This window comes from Gavia stellata, chromosome 5, assembly GCF_030936135.1.
Source record: "Gavia stellata isolate bGavSte3 chromosome 5, bGavSte3.hap2, whole genome shotgun sequence".
Classification (NCBI taxonomy): domain Eukaryota; kingdom Metazoa; phylum Chordata; class Aves; order Gaviiformes; family Gaviidae; genus Gavia; species Gavia stellata.
This window is the reverse complement of record NC_082598.1, coordinates 38,659,384-38,680,542: the sequence shown is the minus strand read 5'-3', so window position 1 is coordinate 38,680,542 and position 21,159 is coordinate 38,659,384. Positions and strand designations below refer to the sequence as shown.

The 21,159-nt window shown below is 37.1% G+C and overlaps 1 pseudogene; it reads left to right on the top strand.

Moving 5' to 3' along the window:
* Positions 1-19,666, top strand: part of LOC132317083 (uncharacterized) — a 36,792-nt pseudogene extending 17,126 nt beyond the window's left edge.
* Positions 19,667-21,159: the final 1,493 nt, after the last annotated feature.

Here is a 21,159-nt window from a genome sequence, read left to right as displayed (position 1 = left end):
TGTTTACTTGCAAATCGTAAGTTAAATCAAATTGTGTTGACCAGATATACATTTTTACTTTTTCCTGAGCTGAAAGTTCAAATTTGTTTTCTTTTTTGAGCTCCTCAAATACTTCTTTTCTATTTTCTTCCTAAAATTAAATTTTCTTTGAAAGAAGAGTTTAAATAAAAAAACCTAAACATCTTGCTTTAAATTTTGCAAATAAATATTTTATTACTAGAAATAAGATTTCAGATACTTTGGGAGAGAGGGACTAAATGAATCAGATTAGCAGTATTAAGACAATTTTCATAAAATAAAATTTTTCTTTATCCTTCTGTAACACTAACCTTGATGATCCAGTGGGCTGCAATATGTTGTGCTTCTAACCTGTCAGGATTAAACCACTGAGTCTACTTTTTGGAGAGAATTAGAAGAATCTCAAGAATTAAGTAGGAAAAAAAAATTAAATGCTTGGTATAGACCAAGTTTGTCCTTTTCAAGCACTTCCCTGCCAAGCACCTATATTGAAAATTTTTAGTTTCCATATTTTTGCAAGCAACATGCATTAAAGTATTTATGTTTAGGATATTAGTCATTGCAGTAATGATAGAAGTTAGTTTGGTAGAACCATCAGTCTTAACTACTGCCATTTCATTACAAATAATCTACACATTTCTGATTTCAAAATTAGGATGATCATGATAATTTTGGACCTGTATGATGATGGTACTGAAGTTGGCATTACCTACCACCTTCAGGAAAAGTTGTTAACAGCGGTAGTATTTATACGCTTTCCTGCAACTGATATTTTATTTCCTATGGCATGGTACGTATGAGTCAATTCTGGGGCCTATTCATGATCGCTCCCAATACAGCAAATAAGGAGCAACAAAATAAAGACATTACCCTCCCTGAGAAATTCAACAGATGTCTTCAAACCCTGCCCATCTTCTAAAGGGAGCTCCTGATTGCTCAGACTCCATTTTCAGGTTGAAACACATCACATATCTCCATGTGTGTGTATAAGATTAGGTAACTGACTCTTTAGGGAACTTCTTCCAGCACAGTGGAGTCTTGTGGTCTTCTCAAAGTGTGCCTGAGGAGGAAATGCAGGTTTAATGACAATCAGTTGCATCTTCAGACTGTTCTTTATTATCTATCACTTCATATTAAATGATGACAGTTTAGATGCAGTGCTGTTATTCTATTTTTGAAGGAGTTTCTTGGAGAGCATATTTGATATTTGAATAATCAAAGAAATATTACTGCAGCACCTTTTTTCTAAAAAAATGTGTGATTTTTATGTGAGATGACCCAGTCTTTGATACTACGTTAGGTGAAAATACGTCATTCTTTTGATCTTTAAGATGAAAAAAGGAATCTTGTTTTGAACTTAAGTATTTATCTAATAACTTAAGTAAACATTGGTTTTGCTTGTTTACAAGCTGATAGTTCTGAGAAGAGAAATAAAATGCGAGTTGTTTATAACTATTTTTATTTATACTATTTGGAGTTAATTAAATGAGAGACAAAAGAGCAGAATCTTAACACCTTAAAACTGATCCTACTATTCTGTGTATGCCATTTTAATCATGGAAGGCACATTATCATGTGATTTGTATGTGCATATTCAATTTGTATAATTGGATGTGCCTGCCTGTTTTTCACAGGCAGGATTAGAAATACAATTTTAAAGTCTAGACACTGCTCCTTAAATAGCAGAACCATAGTTGACCTGACTGTATGTAACTCATTAGGAGATTAGCTGGTGAAAGATCTTTCAGATATGGTGGCTGCCTACAGTACATTCATCTTCACTTTACTTCTCTTGCTTGATCAGAGGGGTCTAACTCTCATCTTGTCTCTAAAGAAGATGTGTATATATTTCTTCTTTTTCTTACAACTGTAAGTTTTCATGTAAATACAGTTTTTCATGTGTATTTTACTGGGATAAGGCAGCTTTGTATCTTCCACCACTATGATTTTGTAATTTAAAATCAAATATAACTAAATAGAACTTAATGTTACCTAATGCTGCATCATCATGCTATTGAATAAACAGCACATCTGGCTAAGGTAGAACTAGATGTTACTCCAGTTGGCATCTAATTGGAATAATAATTGTTGTAATGTGGAAGCTTAAGGAGTGAGAAGTAAAATTCCTGTTGTTGACCATCAGCCCTTAAATGAGAGGTACAATGATCATATTAACTAGAGAAAATGTCTGGTTCTTCTCAGTGCTTCTGGGGTTAATTCTGCATACTGCTCAGACAACATTCATACACATTGATATGTTAAATCTCAATTTCATTTTTTCTTCTTTCAGTAACCATCAGTACTTCAAGTGCGGAAGGATTTTAAAAAAAATCAAAAAACAAACATGCAAATATAATACTCATATGGTATCTTGAAAAAAACACCCTTCCGATCATACTAACGTGCTTAACTGTTAAAGGAATAGAATCTGCTTCCAAGAGAAACGGGAATTCAAAACTGTAATAAGTTCTAGACTGTGTAGCTAGCATGTATGTATTTGGTGTACTTCAGCACATTGTCATATTTAATTTTTTTTCTTATATCTTTCTATTTTGTCATATTTCATCACGGCTTGTAGTTCTTAGTGAAAATATGTCACTGTAGAAATCAACAGTTCTGTTGCAGGATTGACTCAACAGTTATTGACTATCAAATAAAGTATGTATTTTTTTTCTTTAACTGAACAATCTTACAAATGAATGTAATAGTTTTAATAGTAGACTGGTATCAGAATAATTATGAAAGTTTCTTTTATCCTAGTAAGTTTTCTCAGTAACTGAAAAATAATCTTCTGCTTGACGTGGCCCACTTGCACGGAACAGTTACGGTGTGAGTAAAAGAATTTGTTTCCTTAGATTTTAAGCACGTAAAAATTGCAAGTTGTTTCCTCATAGTGTCATCTATACTACACATTATATACTAATATATAGATACATTGATCTATATATTCAATCACAGTTAGATATATTAAATTTTTGATTTGTATTTGATTTGTATTTCCAATTATGTAAGCTTTCCAACATTTTCTTTTATTAGTAAAAAAGCCCCACATCTGTCTCTGTCTTACATCTATTGTAGGGAATACCTTCCCTTTATACTTAAATAATACTGATGCACTTCCCATTAAAAAAAAAAAAGAGGAGGAGGATTAGTGTGTTTGTATGTTAATGCTTAGCTCTTTTTTTGTTAATGAGTTCCTTCACATATTCTAGTATCTATACTCAGAGGCACTGACCGTGTAGCTGTAGAGCTTTCCTGCTCATTCTCAGGAAAAATGTACACTTCCCCCTGATGTTTAGAGGCAGGGTAGCATTTTATATTTCATGGTTCAGCACATAGCAGTTACTCTTCAACTGTTTAGGCAACACCACCCCTCTTGAGATTCAGACCGCAATTCCATCCCTACTTTTGTCAGTCAGAGAATGTGTTTCTAATGTACCCTTAGTTAGCCCAGTGAGCTATATCCACAAGATTTCTGGATGAAATTCAAGAAATACAGAGAGGCCAGCAAAAATATCCACCACTGCAGTGCTATTTTAAGAGAGTTTGTTTAGTTGGGCATGAATAGTAGTGTCAGGAGAGTAAATTACCCTGATTATTTCTTTGTGCCACAAACTGTACTGCTCACTGTTTTCAAGTTTAAAGGTAGCTGAGATGTCTCTGTACTACATATGAAGAATACATATGTAATTATAAGTAATTATAAAATAAAATGTACACTTTCACTGCAGTGACATTAAAGTTGTTCAGAGATAATACTGTGCAAAATTTTAATAAACTGTAGTTTGGAGCAGAAAATATTATGGATACACTAAATGTGTGTATTCTGTACTTTGGTAGGATAACAACGCTGCATAGTGAGCATTGCAGGATATTAAACCAACTGTTACTTAGACAATACAGAAATATAAATGTTGTTATTATTATTGTATATTGATCAGTTCCACAAAAAAAATAGTTTTCTAGTACATTCAAATGTATTAATGGTAATCCAGAAACATCCAGGAGACAATCATAAATGCCAGAAAAAAAAATACAAAACATAAAATGAGCTAGAAAGGTCCTGAGACAGTTCACAGATTATAGTATATATGTTATGTGCCTGTACGGCTTTATAATCCTGTACTGTTACAAATACAGATTATATTTTTAAAAAAAAGTTGGTTTACATACAAAGCAAATCTGATATTTGCTTAATCGTTTGGATTTTTGCCTGTAGTAATTCCAATTCAGTCAAGAATTTCTTTTGCCTTTTTTTTACCGGAACTACACTGTATTTTGTAATGATTAATGTTAAAGAATAGACAAATCCTCTAGCTCCGAGGATGAACAGCAAAAAATAATAATAATGGGGTAATTCAAAGCCCAGCCGGATAATAACCTATTGCGAGAAACTTTTAAAATATGTATCCATCATCCCCAAGTATTAATGTGAACCAATCTGTTTAAAATATCAGTGGATATTTATATTTGGTCTTAATTTTCTGGAGTTTGGTATATCTCACAATATTTTAGTAGTATTTTAGAGTATTTTTAGTTGGGCTGAGTAAAGTAATTAAACTGACATATCTCCTTATGTCAGTCTATGTTTTTTTTCTAAATACCAAGTGCTAGCCAAATACTTGTTTTAGTCACATAGAAGTGTGATACATTTAGGTATCATCTTTCTCAGTTAGAAATACTTCCCTTGCTGAGTCACAGAATCACAGAATGGTTGAGGTTGTAAGGGGCCTCTGGAGGTCTTCTGGTCCAACCCCCCTGCTCAAGCAGAGCCCCCTAGAGACAGTTGACCAGGGCAGTGTCCAGATGGCTTTTGAATATCTCCAAGGATGGAGACTCCATCACCTCTCTGGGCAGCCTGTGTCAGTGCTTGATCACCCTCAGAGTGTAGAAGTGTTTCCTGATGTTCAGAGGGAACCTTGTGTGTTTCAGTTTGTGCCCGTTGCCTCTTGTCCTGTCACTGAGCACCACTGAAAAGAGCCTGGCTCTTCCTCTTTGTACCTTCCCTTCAGACATTTATATATGTTGAGTCTTCTGATCTTTCCTTTGCATTGTACAATGCTATGTATTCTAGAATATTCTGCCAAATTTCATAAAGAATTTTCTGGTCACAAAGACCACGGGAAAGCTTTATATGTAATATTGAAGTGTTCTCAATTTTATTACAAATGTTTTCTTGGCTTTTTTTTCATATTTCAGATGTTTTTGCTCATGATATTAAAATGGCGGGGTTTATGCTCAAATAATTAAAGACAAATATTAATTTTCTAAGTATACTTAGTCATATCAGGTTTCTAAATCACTCATACTGTTGAAAGACTTACTATGGCTCTCTTGGTTTTACATACTTGCTAAAACATTTAGGAAATGCATTGGTATTTAAAAGAATTTTGGCTAATAATTCATTTCCAAATCTATTTTAAAGCTATCAAGGCAATTTAATTTTCTCATAACAATTCATTTAAATTTAGTCCATGAATCAGGTGTTATTTATAGTTCTATTATTCAGGCTTTTCATTATCTCTTTATCACAGTGGCTCAAGTATTTAGATGCTTCAGAAACTTTAAAATTCTAATCTTGCTGCAGTCCTTTCAGACATATGTCAAGATCAAAATTCCATCCAAACCAAGGATTGATCAGGCTTGTATGCTTAATAAATACCACATGACAGTGAAGTAACTGGCATCATAACCAGTTGCACTTGATTACCCCAGTCTTGATGACCATCCTCAATTTACAGCTGAGCAGAACAGCAACCATCAACAGGAGGGAAAGGTGTAGCCTGAGCTCGTGAGCTTTGAATTACATCAAAAAGGCAGAACATATCTGTTGTTATAACCCTTCAAAAATATGTAACCCCAGAATTTTTAGCCTGGGTTTTAAGGAAGCAGGGTTTAACAAACAATTTTCCTATTCCATTTACTAATTTTTGAACCTATTCAACCACATGTCACATTGAAACAGAAGTTTTAAAGTTGTTATATTCCTTTAGGTTCAAAAAGTTAATGGCTACATAGAGAGATTGGCCAGACATCTGGATCTGACACCCATACCACCTAAAGTTTGGTTTTACTTCAGACCAGCTTGGGCTAAATACCTGGTAGCACTTGGAATGCATTTAGTGCTCTTCTCAAGCATACTTTCTGGTTTAATTTCATTCTAAAGGATTTGCATGCATCAAGGCTTTTCTGTAAAGGAAACAACAGTGTAAGAAGTAGCTGGGATCAGGAGACAAGCTTCAAAAAAGCACTCCTAATCAAAATTAAAATGCCGGTGTGAATGCATGTTAAATATGCTAGATACCTGTGAGGCAATTTATTTGTGTGCATGAGAAACTGAAGGCTCGTAGGATAAGGAGATAGGAGTCATGAGAAATAACTGACAGATTCTGGGGTAACAAGGAGACATGGAGGACCTCTTGAGTATTTTGTGCACAATCTGAAGGAAAGAACAGAGTATTAAGTTACAAGAGAAGGGTGCTTGGAACACAGGAATTCATAGAGCAAGCTATACATAGAGCAGTCTCTTTCTCAAAAGAGTTTGTAGTGACATTTTCCTTTATACTTTTTCAGTTTCAGGAAAGTGTCCTTAACTTACCTGCATTCACTCAGTTCTTCCAAGCTGGTCTTTGCCCAGTTGCAGTCATGCTTACTTCCTGCTATCCTGAATGTCCTTGGTTTTATTCTTTATGTGTGTTCATTCTGTCTGTCAGTGTTTCGTCTGTTATAGTCAGGCAGATTCCTCAATCTCCTTAACATAATGAAGAAGGTAAAACTTGGATATGGCCTTTCTTTCTTGTCAAGAGTGAACACTCTGTGGCAACTGCACAGTACAGAAGAAGCAGTACCTGCGAAAGTTCTGTCCAGGTCTTGGTTATAAACAGTGTTGAAAAACTTGCACATTTTCTTTTTGGAAAATACTGATGAAACTAAACTGTAGGTATTGTTAGTAATTCTGCCTGTAACATATGATAAATGAAAGTTTTCTTAGTTAAGATTGTGTAAGAAAGAAAGATTTTAAAATCTTCTTTTTAAAAATAAATATCTGTTTCCTGATGTTAATTTCTTGTGTATGTCAAATTCTACTCATGTTAATTGTATATTGCTTCACTTGTCAGGCATTCCAAGGCAATGTCAAACAGTAGCATTAGGAAAGTAGCAAATTCATTATGTTTTCCTTTAAGTCTGAAAATGGTACTGTGATTTGATGATTTCTAAATCTTTTGACTTGCCTGTCATGCTTTTGTTGACTCTAAATATGCAAGCGTGTCATGGCTTAAGAACTTAATTACCTTTCTATGTAGATTCCTACCTATGTTTGTTTAGAAACAGAGGTATAAATGAGTACATATACTATCAGTTTTTGTGTAAGAAATAATTTCTAATACACCTTTCAAGTTCTTCAGATACAGGTTCAGAAAGTCACAGGCTTTAACTTTCTTGTCATTGCGGGTTTACTGATTACAAAGTGGAGATATAACTTTGTTGATTTGTTGGTATCAGTGAGGATTCCCACCAAGTTAAAGAACAAGTTTTAGGGTACATGAATACTACGTGAACGCTTTGTTTTTTCCAATATTGAATTATTCTCAAGATCCAGTAATACAGTCATGTTCTTTTGCAGGCATGGTGACTTGTATATCTTATTGTATCATATCACATCACTTTGCAAGATCTTTTTTTAAACTGCTGTAATTCTCTTCCTTTTTTCTTTCCCATAAGGGTTGTGACTAGTTTTTGAAACACATTCAACACAGATTTTCCTGTGTATTTTATTCATGCAAGTATGTTTCCATGGAGACAATGCTGGGGTTCATTTCCGCTGCAGTTCTAGAGAGTCATTTATCTGTAGATCAACAATACAAATCAACTTTTCTGCACGTTGTGACAGTCCTAAGGCAATTAGTTCACGGGCTGTATCTAAAGTTCATTTCCATGTTTTCATTTACACACACAGGCATAGTATGCTTCTCTGAAGAACAGCACAAACCCACCATTTACTTCTTAAGGATTTAGACATATGATTTGGGTGCAGTTACAGATATATCAATATTAAGGAATGCTGGAGTACTTCTGGTGAATAATCTTGATCCCATGTTGGCACAGAGACCCAAGGGCATACCATTTTCTTTAAATTCCTTGCTCCTTCCCTGACATCACAGCAAAAAGAAAACTGCAACACTCTCTGCAGGTGCCACGCCATGGACCAATATTGTGAAGTTTGCTGCAGAGAGAACTTGGCCTCTGGCTGTAAGTACGTTGCTTATTTTCAGCACAGATAGTGACTTACGGCTCTCAAGCAAAGTGGTGGAAAAGTCAAAAAAAGACAAAACATTTTTGCTAGACTTGTTAACAAATATTTTGCAAAATGAAGATATTTACCAAAGCAAGTATCATAGAAACCTAGATGGTAAACGAAGCATCACAAAAGAAAATGAAAGGATTAATAAGGTGAATGCTGGTTATGCAATTGTTTCATACCAGTGTTATTCAATCTAAGTATATTCTAGTTGATGTTCTAGAACAATTCTTTGACAGTCAGATTTTAATGAAACTCCTGTATACTACTCAGGAACAGCTAAAGGGTTGGGTTTTTTTCACTTACGGGTTCTCTAACCCCTGCTCCATGATTATTTTCAAGAATGTAGTCTCCAAGCACTCTGGAGGAGTGTGTTATATATTAGAGAAAATAAGCATAAAGTTCTAGGAAAAATACTGTTATTAGCTTCCACTGTTTGAAACTAAAATTTGCATGTGTAGTAAATAAATAAGAAGCTGCAAAGCTGAAGCCATGTCTTTATGCTTACATTTTGTTTTCCTGATTTTCTGAATGTGTTAATTACTTTGTGAAAGTTATGCTAATGCTACCTTGTACCATGAATAAAATACTGTATTTTGATATTCTTAAGCTATCTCTAGTAGCCTTAGTTTGCAGATTTTGTTGGCTTCATCTATTAGTTTTTAGGCTGTTTATAACTAAAATGTCTCAGGTTATCTTTCTCTCCAATTTAAGTGCTGAAAAGAAACTAGAAGGGCTTTGCAATCCATCTGTCTGTATAATTATGCTATGATTTAAATTGCTTGGTAATAGCAGTATTAGTAATCTGCATTTCTTGAGGCAATGATGTAAAGCATAACTTGTCTTACTCATGTAAAATTGACCGTATGTCATCATAATATATATCACATTTTCCTTATAGTCTTTGGGAAATTGTTTTGGAGAAAGTAGAGATATTTGTGTTGCTTATTTTGTAAGGTTTAAATGAATATTTGGTATCGAATACAAAGTATTTTAATCCAGTTTCAGGTACCTATTTGCTGTTTCTCTTGAAGTGTAGTAATTAAATTCCATGCTTGATGTTTACAATTTTTCACTTTCTTTTCTTGTTAATTCTGTCCAGGCTTTGTACTTATTAAAATGCAAAATAAAATACATTTTGGTACAAAATTAGAGGAAGAAAACCTTTTATTCATTAATATATTTGAGTTTTGCATTATATTACTAGAATTACTTTTTTTAAAGTAATTGGACAGTCCTGAGCTATTCATAGAAATGATTCCTACCTTACCTTAATTCTATGATTAAGATGAAAGAGTCTTGCTGAAAAGGATGGTCCTTGTTCTGTCATTAAAACCTGAGGATGGAAGATTATTAGGTTATTCGACACCAGTCTAGATGGGACAAAACCAGGCCACAGTTTGCTAAACACTGTTTCCTGGGAGCCCTGACTAGGAAAGATAGTTGGGTAACGCTAAATTGAAAATATATTCAAATCAGCACTGTAGGCTTACATGGTATCATTTTTTTTCAACTCGTGTGTGATCTTAACAGAACTACAAAGAATTTACCATCTTTATAAGAATTCTAAATAATTACACAGCTTCCACTAGGAGGCTCTTACAAGCTTTAAGATTTTTTTAATTGGTTAGTATAATTTACAGAACAAATAACTGTTACGTTGTTATCACTTCTGCTAAAATCCCCTTTTTTTTTGTTGGAATTAGTGTACAAACTTTAATTCTTCCACTAAAAGTTAATAATTTTTTGGCTTTATTGGAAGAAATACATATGATGGCATAAGAGAAGAGTATTTCGTATTTCCAAATATATATCATTTAAAATAAAAAGGAATTTGGGAAGTGAAATATGACACTGAAAGGCTATGGATCTAATGGATTCATTCTAATTTGTCAGATTATAAACATCCAAATTCCTACATTCATTTTCTTGGAAGAAGTCAATGATATATCAAATACATTGTATATTGGGATGTATCAAATCGGTCAAAATATTGAGGCCAAGTTGACAACGTAAATTATAAATGGTTAATACTCTTAAGAATTTTATTCCTTGATATTCTTTTTCATTAGGTTCCTAACGAACCTAAATAATTAAGCATTTTTTCATATTCATCTATTTAGATTGTACTAGATTTCTGAAGTGTCTTAAAGGTAAATGCTACAGTATAAAAAGATAGACTAGTATATGAGATTAAAGTAGTTGATGTGAATGTTGTAAATGCTATGGCGGGTGACTAGGAGAAGGGTCTAGTGGTAGACACCATATTGTCCTCTTTACATTTCCTGTGCCTTCTTCACATGAGCCAAAAGAGGAAGGGAAGATTTCACTGTCCCCATGCGACACTGAGACTCTCTTCACTATTGAATTCCATCTTACCATTTTGTCTTTACCATATGTTTAAAAAAAAAAAGTGATTTTTTTCTTAAGAAAGTATTTTTAGCTAGGAATATATTTTTAGCAAGGTTTTGTATAGATTGTCCTCAAGAGTTTCCAGTTCTTGATGAATATACTTACTAAAATTTGTGCACTAGTTTTGCCATTTAATATAGACAGCTTCAGTTTTGTACAAATTTTTTTCTGTTGGGAAGAATGAAACAATTATTTTCTAATTAAGTGCTTATACAGGAAAAAAACCCCACTTAACAGTGAAGACCTAGGCATAGTACTGTCAAATTTTGGAATACAGTTTTAAGATACTATGTTTTGAGCAATGTACTGCAAGACTAGAACAGATTGAACTTCTTATACACATTCAAGACGATTCTTCAGGAATATTAAACATCAAGTAGGAGATCAAATGTATTTCAAAGTGTATCATTACAGTTCTTAAACGATGTCTCATTTAGTCTGATCACTTTTAATGAGTGTATGTGGAAGTTTTCAAAAAAATTCCCTGCAGGGAGATTTCATGGATGCAGTGTTACTACTAGACCAAGTGAGACGGAATTCCAAATTTGTTCGCTGGAAGTATGTCATGTTTTCATCACAAAACCAAACACAAACTGTGAAGATAATGCCTAGTGACAGTTCAGCTTGAAATTTCTTGCAGATGTCAGAGAAGTGAAGGCTAGATAACTGAGGGAGAAGAGTGTGAAAAATCAGTGGTAAAGCTTTTTTGCATCTGAGCTGTTGTGGTATCAGAGTGGATGTTGTACCTGTGGCAACAAAGTGAATACTATAACCTGACATGTCATTCAAAAAATGTACTGAATCTCATTGAAAGTCATTTACTGACTTTCATTTGTTTTATGAATTTTGGAAATGCTTATGTATCACATGGGTACATATTGTCTCAAAAGGTTAAAACAGGAAAAACGGTTGGGTTTTGGTGACTTATTTTGAAAAATTCTTAGTGTAGGGTTTTGGGGAAGTAGGGTAAGGTTTTGAGGTTGTGGGGAAAACTGTTCATTTTTCTAACAGAGATGGTAAATGATGATTAACTGAGTGGCATAATTCCAGAGAGCTCTGTAATCTGCTTTTCTAGTTATCATGAATCTGTAGGACTGCTGCTCACCCGGGAATAGCCAGGGCCTTGAGAATCACAGAAAAGGCAGGGTTTTCTAGATCATTGATGTTCTTGGTGAGCAGTATGGAACAACGACTGGGCTCCACAGGGCATTCCCTACACAAAGAGAATCTCTGAGTGGGAAGCCAAGCCAACCTGTGAACTGCTTTGCAAAGACAGAATAGTTTAAAATACCTAAAGCATGAGGTTTAATTGTACTTTCAATTTTGTTATGTGCATGTCTAAGCAACAAATTACTAGTGCTACAGTGTTAGTGATGGCCGTGCACGTGTTGCTGACATGAGTGTATTGAATGGGATCAACTGATTGACTCAACAAAGGGTTCAAATCACATTTCTGCTGTATCTTGTAGCTTACTGAAAATGGGTGGTTGCTCTGATAGTCTGAATCAAGCCTTTCTCTATCTGTGTCAGAAAAAGTCTCCATGGAAAGGATACTAATTCTATTCACTTTAATTGTGAAAGGGAAGACAAATTAGCCAATTACTAAACACACACTTCCAGTACAAAGTAACATGATGATTAATCTATGTAGGGAGAAATACTTTTTTTTTTACTTCAGGGGATCTCCTGAGACAAACAGCATGGAGATGAGCATAGAAGTGAGCTAAATGAATAAGAAAGTGTAAGTTGAGTACTATGTGTGTGGATAAGAGGGATATTTTACTAGCTGAATGAAAAAGAGAAAGTTCCAAATCTACCAAATAAAATTCCTAAACATTTTTTCTTTAGACATACTTCTCTGTGGTCATTTTTCTTCTATTTGTTAATCTGATTGTGATTCCCTACTCAGATCCTTTTGGCCAAAGCCTTGTTTGTCAGTATGCCTTTGATCAATACTCCTCAGTAAGACCACAAATTCAGACACCATTTTCCTGCCACTCCTGTAATTAAAGGTTTGAAGGGTTTTTCTTTCTTGTGGGTGTTCTGGGAGATGATCAAATCCCAGTCTAAAACACAGTTTTCTTAAGCTAGCAATAAAATAATAACGAGAAGAAATTTACCTGCCACAAGCTCAACTAGCTAACATACATTCAGCTTTAATATAGTATAAAAAAGAAAGCAGCTCTTTTTAAAAGCACTTTTTTAAAGCAACTTTCTTCTCGTGTCTTGAGTACACTTTTTTTAATCTTTGTTACAAATGCAGCTTTTGATATACAGAAGGAAGGGGAATTATGTTGCATAAAAATATATCAATATCTATCACCAAAAGCAAATTTTGTAGTTCAGGACCACACTGTATTGTTTTTGAAAGTTCGTGTTGGCTGTGAAAGGTTCCCTGTGAGTTGGAAAAGGCAAATGTCATGCCCATCCTGCTACAGGCTGGTGAGCCTCACCTTGGTTCCCAGGAAGATCATGAAGGATTCCCAGGATGATCAGAAATTCTCTTGGAAGACATTTCCAAATATGTCAAAGACAAGAAGGTGAATGGAAACAGCCAGCAAAGATTCAGCAAGGGCAAATTATGCTTCACCAATCTGATTGAATTTTCTGATTAGATGATTGGCTCAGTGGATGGGGAGGGAGCAATGGATGTCATTTGTCTTGACTTAAACAGGGCTTTTGACATGGTATCCCATAGCTGTGGTATCCTTTTAGTCAAATGGCAAAGAGATGGATTGTCTGGGTAAACTACACAAGGTGTTGCCGCAAGGCGTGTAGCAACAAACAGGCTCTTTTCTAGTGGCATTGCTCGGAGGTCTCTACTGTAGCCAGTATTACTTAACATCTTCAACAACAACCAGAAAGATAGGATGGACTACAGCTGGAACAACGGTGACAGATGACACCAAACTGTGAGGGGCTGCCATTCAAAGCAATCTCATTAAGCTGGAGAAATGAGCTGCTAGAAACATTGTGAAGTCTGATAAGGACAAATGAGAAATCAGTTACATGGGACGAGATAACCTTATGCAACAGTACAGGCTGGGGTTGAACTGACAGGTTTGCAGAAACAGACCTGAGTATCCTGGTGGACAACAGGTGTGAGTCAGCAGTGCACCTTTGTGGTTATCTGCACACCAGTCTGCTTTGGGAGAGTGTAGCCAACAGTTCAAGGGAAGAGATTTTTCTCATTGATTTTGCACTTGTGAGGCTGCATCTAGAGGAGTGTGCCTAGGTTTGGTCTCCCAAATGCCAGAAGGTAAGTCCTAATACCCTCAGACCAACCAGTGGGAGATATATGGCATCGCATATATAATTTATTAAAAATTATAATAAATAAAGCTTATAGTGTCAAAATGTAACATGTAGGTATATTACTGACACAACACTTTAAATAAAAACTCTTAAATCTTTGCTACCTTTTTGATACATCTATGACTTAGAATCTAAATGGAGGAAGATACACCTAGCTTTTTAAACAGGTTCATGAATTTTCTCTGAATCTTGTGATAGATTCTTCTAGTAAAAGTAAGTTAGAATCAATTAAATAGAAATGTGTATATAGATATATATAATTTTTTAACTAAAAACCTTAAAAGTTAATTTTGGAATGCATTATAATTCCTTTTTTAATGAACATTCAGTATATCCTATTTCAGTAATACAGGTGTCTCTCACTTTATATTAATATTGCATTGTTAAATGTACAGGTTTCAGAATTTACAAGTTCAAATAATTTAAAAGAATAATGTTATATTTGCTCCTGGAAAGTGCTCAAAGACTTTGCATGGAATGGATGGGAAGAGTAGCCTTTAAAGAAAGGAAAAATCTGTTATTTTTTAATTAAATACCTACTGCCAGATAATACGCAATCTCTGTATAGTACAACCACAGTTAAGAACGTAAATTTCACTGTCTGTTTGTCATAATTTTTCAAAGAGCCATATTTGTAGAATTGGTTGTATCTGTATACATCTTCTGTGTCAGTCTGTGTTACGTCTCCACTACATTAGGAGTTTCATATAGAGATTGATTCTGGGTAGGAGCTGGTGATGCAGGACTTCATTGTTTTGGAGAATGAGGAAAAATAATGCAGGACAAAACTGCAACTATTTTTAGGGCATTTTTTTGCACTTTTAGGCTTGTTGAATGTGTATCAGAACACCCATGACACAGGAAATTTCTGGTAATCCGTTTATATTCTCCAACAGATACCTGTTATGGGCACGGACAGACAAATGTACCTATAGTATGCAAGCAGGAGTACAGTTTGGGGGCTCTACTAAAATGAGAGTATGTTTTAATGTGATTTTATCAGTGTACATTACGGTAAATGCAAGGCTACTTATCCATCTTTAGAAATTATTTTTAATGAGATCACTATGTTTGATGGCTGTAGACAGTTATTCCAAGTTTGTGATTTTTGTTCAGGATCCAGTACTTTGTGTTATTTACTGCTTTTTCTTTGGGTGGGGAGGTGTTCTGAAGAAGGCATATGCACTAGATTCTAAAGTTACGTAGCACCCGAAGTGATGGAATGGACTTTGGGAGAGCTGCATAGCATGCCAAAGAAAAACCTAGAGACTGCTATCTGGATGCATACTTACTTTCAGTGTGGATAGGTCAAGCCTGCTGACTTAGATCAAATTATAACTGTATTATTTCATAATGCCTTGTGGAGATATCATGTGAGTAGGCACTGGAAAGAAATTAGGTTTTTGGAAGGGTCTGGAATCATGGAATGCAAAGGACTGTGCCATTGCTAGGTGGCCTCAGTTCAAGAAATGGAGAGGAATGCCACAAGCAAGCAGAGCATACGGTCAGGAAATATGTTGCGTGTTAGCTTGCTCTTGGGCTAGTACTTCTGAACTCAGCTTAGAGGTCCAAAGCTGTACAAAACACAAGTCAGACGCAAGATGTAGTTGTCTCCATACCAATATGTAAGCTTGCAGTATGTCTGAAACTCAGTTGTGTTTGTAAGTGTAACGTTCTATATTTTAGTGCTAGAATCTCTTCTTTTATTGTCATTCTATTCCTTTTACAAATATCACTGAGTAGTGTCAGGCATCACAAATACTTTTAATGTTCTCAAAGAAACCAGGTTTCTAATTTTTCAGAATTTCTGATTTGTCAGGGTTTTCATAGATCATATCTTGTTATTATTATTTATTCACTGTTTGCAATTATGATAGTGTGAAGATGGACACTACAATTTGCTGTGTAGCTGGTAATCTCTGTTTTCTCCTCGAAGATACCTCTGCTTATAGCACTTTGCTAGAATAGATTCCAAAATACACATACAGTTTTCATGTTTCAAGGAACAAGGGACTAAACTATTATGAAAAAGACATTGTGGGAAACAGTCAAGAACTTGAAGAACACACTTTAGACGGTACGCTCTGAATATATATTAGAAAAAATGTAGAAAATATAGCAAAGGGAAAAACTACTCATGCAAAATATTACTTGTCATAGTAATATTTGTCATATTAGTTATAATTTTAAGAATGCTATTTCAATCCAGACTGTGATAACGATGACCTTCTTTGGAATGATTTGATGATAAAGCAGCATTTTTAAATATATATATGCACTAGGATATGTCACAGGAACATTAAATGCTTATTCATGCTGACTGGGATATTTAATCTGGGGATATTGTCTTTCTCTACTATTATTAGTGAGCTTTGGTGTGATGTTGCCACTTTGTTATCATTTCATCTTATTTCTGCTTTTGGTCACTGAGAGTTGGCCTCTTTCCTTATGCAGCATAAGCACATCCTTTGTATGACCTTTGGAAAAAGGGTTTGCAGCTCAGCTAGCTAAAATAATGTGAACAGCAAAGATAAACAAAAAAATAGGAGATAATATTACATCACTCGTTAAACTTACAGCCTTTATTATACTTCCTTTGGCTTGCTCCCTTGAATGTAGTTACAAATAAATTCAAGAAGCAAGGATTTATACAAATTAGGTACAAGTATTTTCAAGTGCACAACGTTATTTTAAGTATTGACTTTTCTGTGATAACAAAATAGACCACAAATACTTTTACAATTTTGTGTTAGTATCCAGAAAGAATACAAACAGTTTTATGCATGCATAATAATATTTATGTTTATAAAATAAAATTATGTATTAAATTCATGTAGATGCAGTCAGTGTTATGCTTTGTACATTTAGATACATGTACTTCCTGTATGGAAGATGTTATATGAAAGTTATCATTATTCAAAGCACAAAATTGCAGTGGAAGAGAAGGGAATGGTGCCCTGGTTATCTAGGAAAATTATCTTTCTAAAATTTTACTGAGTTGAGAGCTCCGGCTCCACTGCCATAGAGAAGTGCATACATAACAGTTTTGTGCCATAAGCGTATTATATTCCAGTGACCAATTAGTGCTATGTTAGATTTTTGTTTGTAATTTTGGGTTTGTAGATTGAGTGTTCAAAATTGTGTGTCCTGTTTCACTTGAAAAGGAAAATACCTAGGCTATTGTTTCTATAACATGAAAACTTTAGAAATTGTTTCTCACTTAGAAATTTTGGGCGGTTTGTTGAATTCCTAAAGCAAAATAAATGTTAGAACTTATTGAGGAAAGGAATAGAGAACAAGCCACAAGTCTGTTACAAACAACGGCAACACCAAATTTACTAGACTGCAAGGCTGCAAGTACTTTGCTTGGGCTGTTAAACCTTTTCCTAGACTAAGTAGTTCAGAGGTCTTTTGAGCATTGGTGCCTAACACTGCACTGTGTATATAGACAGTGTAATAGTTATTCACTCCGTTTTAGGAAGTTTCAGATTGAAGGGAATCAGGAAAAGACATCCTTGTGACTTCTGCAGTCACTGTTGCTGAAGTACTGCTCATGCGAGGATAAATGATCCTGTGACACTTTTAAAGCTGAAAGTAATTTAAAGAGTAAAAAAATACACAGAAGCCTTAATTGTTTAGAGAAAATTATTGCTACTTAGCTAAGAACAGAAAAAAAACACACCCTGTAATGAACGATAATGGCCTCAGTTGGGTGCAAACAGTGGTGTGCTAAAGTCTGTCACTTTCATCAATCTATGAGGCAATTTATTTCCAAGAGCATTAACCATAGTATGTGTAAAGCATAACAAGAACTATAAACTTTTTCAGTGTGTTCTGAGATTCCATTTGCTTCAACACAACTGGATCTTGAATAAGGACCTTTGGACTGCATTCTCAGCAGAGGTAGGGGATGGAGACCCATGCGGCAGCAAAGACCTAGGGGTTGTTGATCTGCTAGAAACCGGGGAAGCACCTGAGATCAGTCACATAGGAATTGGGGCTTCTCTCCCCAAGAAAGCCAGCAGGATCAATAGCCCATCTAAAGTGCATCTATACCAATGGATGCAGCATGGGCAACAAACAGGAGGAGCTGGAAGCCATTGTCCAGCAGGAAAAGTATGATATAGTGGCTGTCACGGAAAAACATGGTGGGATGACTCGCACAACTGGAGTGCTGCACTGGAAGGCTGTAAACTCTTCAGAAGGGACAGGCAAGGAAGGAGAGGCGGTGGAGTAGCCCTGTATGTGAAGGATTCTTTTGATTGTCTAGAGGTTAACGATGGTGATGATAGGGTTGAGTGTCTGTGAGTAAGAATCGGGGGGAAGGCCAACAAGGCAGATATCATGGTGGGAGTCCATTATAGACCACCCAACCAGGATGAGGAGACAGACGAAATATTCGATAATATTCTATAAGCAGCTGGGAGAAGTTTCACAATTGCTAGCCCTTGTTCTCATGGAGGACTTCAACTTACCAGATGGCTGCTGGAAACACAATACAGCAGAGAGGAAACAGTCTAGGAGGTTCCTGGATTGTGTGAAAGATGGCTTCCTGACACAGCTGGTGAGTGATGCAACTAGGGAAGGCACCCGCTGGACCTGTTGTTTGACTTGTAGGGGATGTGATGGTGGGAAGCTGTCTTGGGCACAGTGATCATGAAGTGGCTGGACGGCTGAGCCCAGAGAGTTGTGGTGAATGGAGTGAAATCCAGTTGGCAGCCAGTCACAAGTGGAGTCCCCCAGGGCTCAGTTTTGGGACTGGTCTTGTTTAATAACTTTATCGATGATCTGGATGAGGAGATCGAGTGCACCCTCAGCAAGTTTGCAGATGACACCAAGTTGGGCGGGAGTGTTGATCTGCTGGAGGGTTGGAAGGCTCTGCAGAGGGATCTGGACAGGCTGGATGGATGAGCCCAGGCCAACTGTATGAGGTTCAACAAGGCCAAGTGCCAGGTCCTGCACTTGGGTCACAAAAACCCCAGGCAATGCTACAGGCTTGGGGACGAGTGGCTGGAAAGCTGCCCCACAGAAAAGGACCTGGGGGTGTTGATTGACAACCGGCTGAAAATGAGCCAGCAGTGTGCCCGGGTGGCCAAGAAGGCCAACAGCATCCTGGCCTGTATCAGAAACAGTGTGGCCAGCAGTAGGGAGGTGATCATGCCCCTGTACTCGGCGCTGGTGAGGCCGCACCTCAAATCCTGTGTTCAGTTTTGGGCCCCTCACTACAAGAAGGACCTTGAGGTGCTGGAGCGTGTCCAGAGAAGGGCAGTGAAGCTGGTGAGGGGTCTGGAGCACAAGCCTTATGAGGAGCGGCTGAGGGAACTGGGGTTGTTCAGTCTGGAGAAGAGGAGGCTGAGGGGAGACCTCATCGCTCTCTACAACTACCTGAAAGGGGGTTGGAGAGAGGAGGGTGTTGGTCTCTTCTCCCAAGTGATGAGTGACAGGACAAGAGGAAATGGCCTCAAGTTGCACCAGGGGAAGTTCAGGCTGGATATTAGGAAAAATTTCTTTACTGAGAGAGTGGTGACACACTGGAATAAACTGCCCAGGGAGGTGGTGGAGTCACCATCCCTGGAGGTGTTCAAGGAACGTGTGGACAAGGCATTGTGGGACATGGTTTAATGGGCACCGTGGTGTTTGTTGGTTGATGGTTGGACTTGATGATCTTGCAGGTCTTTTCCAACCTTAGTGATTCTGTGAAGTGATAGTTTTTGATTGTCAGAGATGTAAGGAGGTGGTCAGCAGAACTGCTACCTTGGACTTCTGGAGGGCTGACTTTGGCTGTTTAGGAGCCTGGTGGACAGAGTCCCTTGGGAGGCAGTCCTGAAAGGCAAAGGAGTCCAGGAAGGCTGGACACTCTTCAAGAAGGAAGCCTTAAAGGTGCCAGGAGGAGGCCGTCCCCATGTGCTGGAAGACAAGGCAGTGGGGAAGAAGACCAGCCTGGCTGAACAGAGAGGTTTGGATGGAACTCAGGAAAAAAAAAAAAAAGAGAGTTTATGACCTTTGGAAGAAGGGGCAGGCAACTCAGGAGGACTACAGGGATATTGTGAGGTTTTGCAGGGAGAAAATTAGAAGGGTCAAAACCCACTGGAACTTAACCTGGTGACTGCTGTAAAAGACAACAAAAAATGTTTCTATAAATACATTAGCAACAAAAGGATGGCTAAGGAGAATCTTCATAATTTACTGGACACGGGGGGGAAACATAGTGACAAAGGATGAGGAAAAAGCTGAGGTACTCAATGCCTTCTTTGCCTCAGTCTTTAATAGTAAGACCAGTTGTTCTTGGGGTACGCAGCCCCCTGAGGTGGAAGATAGGGACAGGGAGCAGAATTAAGACCCCGTAATCCAAGGGGAAGTGGTTAGCGACCTGCTACACCACTTAGACACACACAAGTCTATGGGAGTGGATGGGATTCACCCAAGGGTACTGAGGGAGCTGGCAGAAGTGCTCACCTAGACACTTTCCACCATTTATCAGCAGTCCTGGCTAACGAGGGAGGTCCCAGTGGACTGGAAGCTAGCAAATGTGATGCCCATTTTCAAGAAGGGCCGGAAGGAGGATCTGGGGAGCGACAGGCTTGTCAGCCTGACCTCAGTGCCAGGGAAGTTTATGGAACAGATCATCTTGAGTGCCGTCACGTGGCACGTACAGAACAACCAGGTGATCAGGCCCAGTCAGCATGGGTTTATGAAGGGCAGGTCCTGCCTGACTAATGTGATCTCTTTCTCTGATAAAGTGACCCGCGTAGTGGACAAGGGAAAGGCTGTGGATGTTGTCTACCTAGACTTTAGTAAAGTCTTTGACACTGTTTCCCACAGCATTCTCCTGGAGAAACTGGCTGCTCCTGGCTTGGACGGGTGCAGTCAGCTGGGTAAAAAACTGGCTGGATGGCAAGGCCCACAGGGTTGTGGTGAAGGGAGTTAAATCCAGTTGGTGGCCAGTCACAAGTGGTGTTCCCCAGGGCTCGGTACTGGGGCTGGTCTTGTTTAATATCTTTATCAATGATCGAGTGCACCCTCAGTAAGTTTGCAGATGACATCAAGTTTGGTGGGAGTGTTGATCTGCTTGAGGGTAGGAAGGCTCTTCAGAGGCATATGGACACGCTGGATCG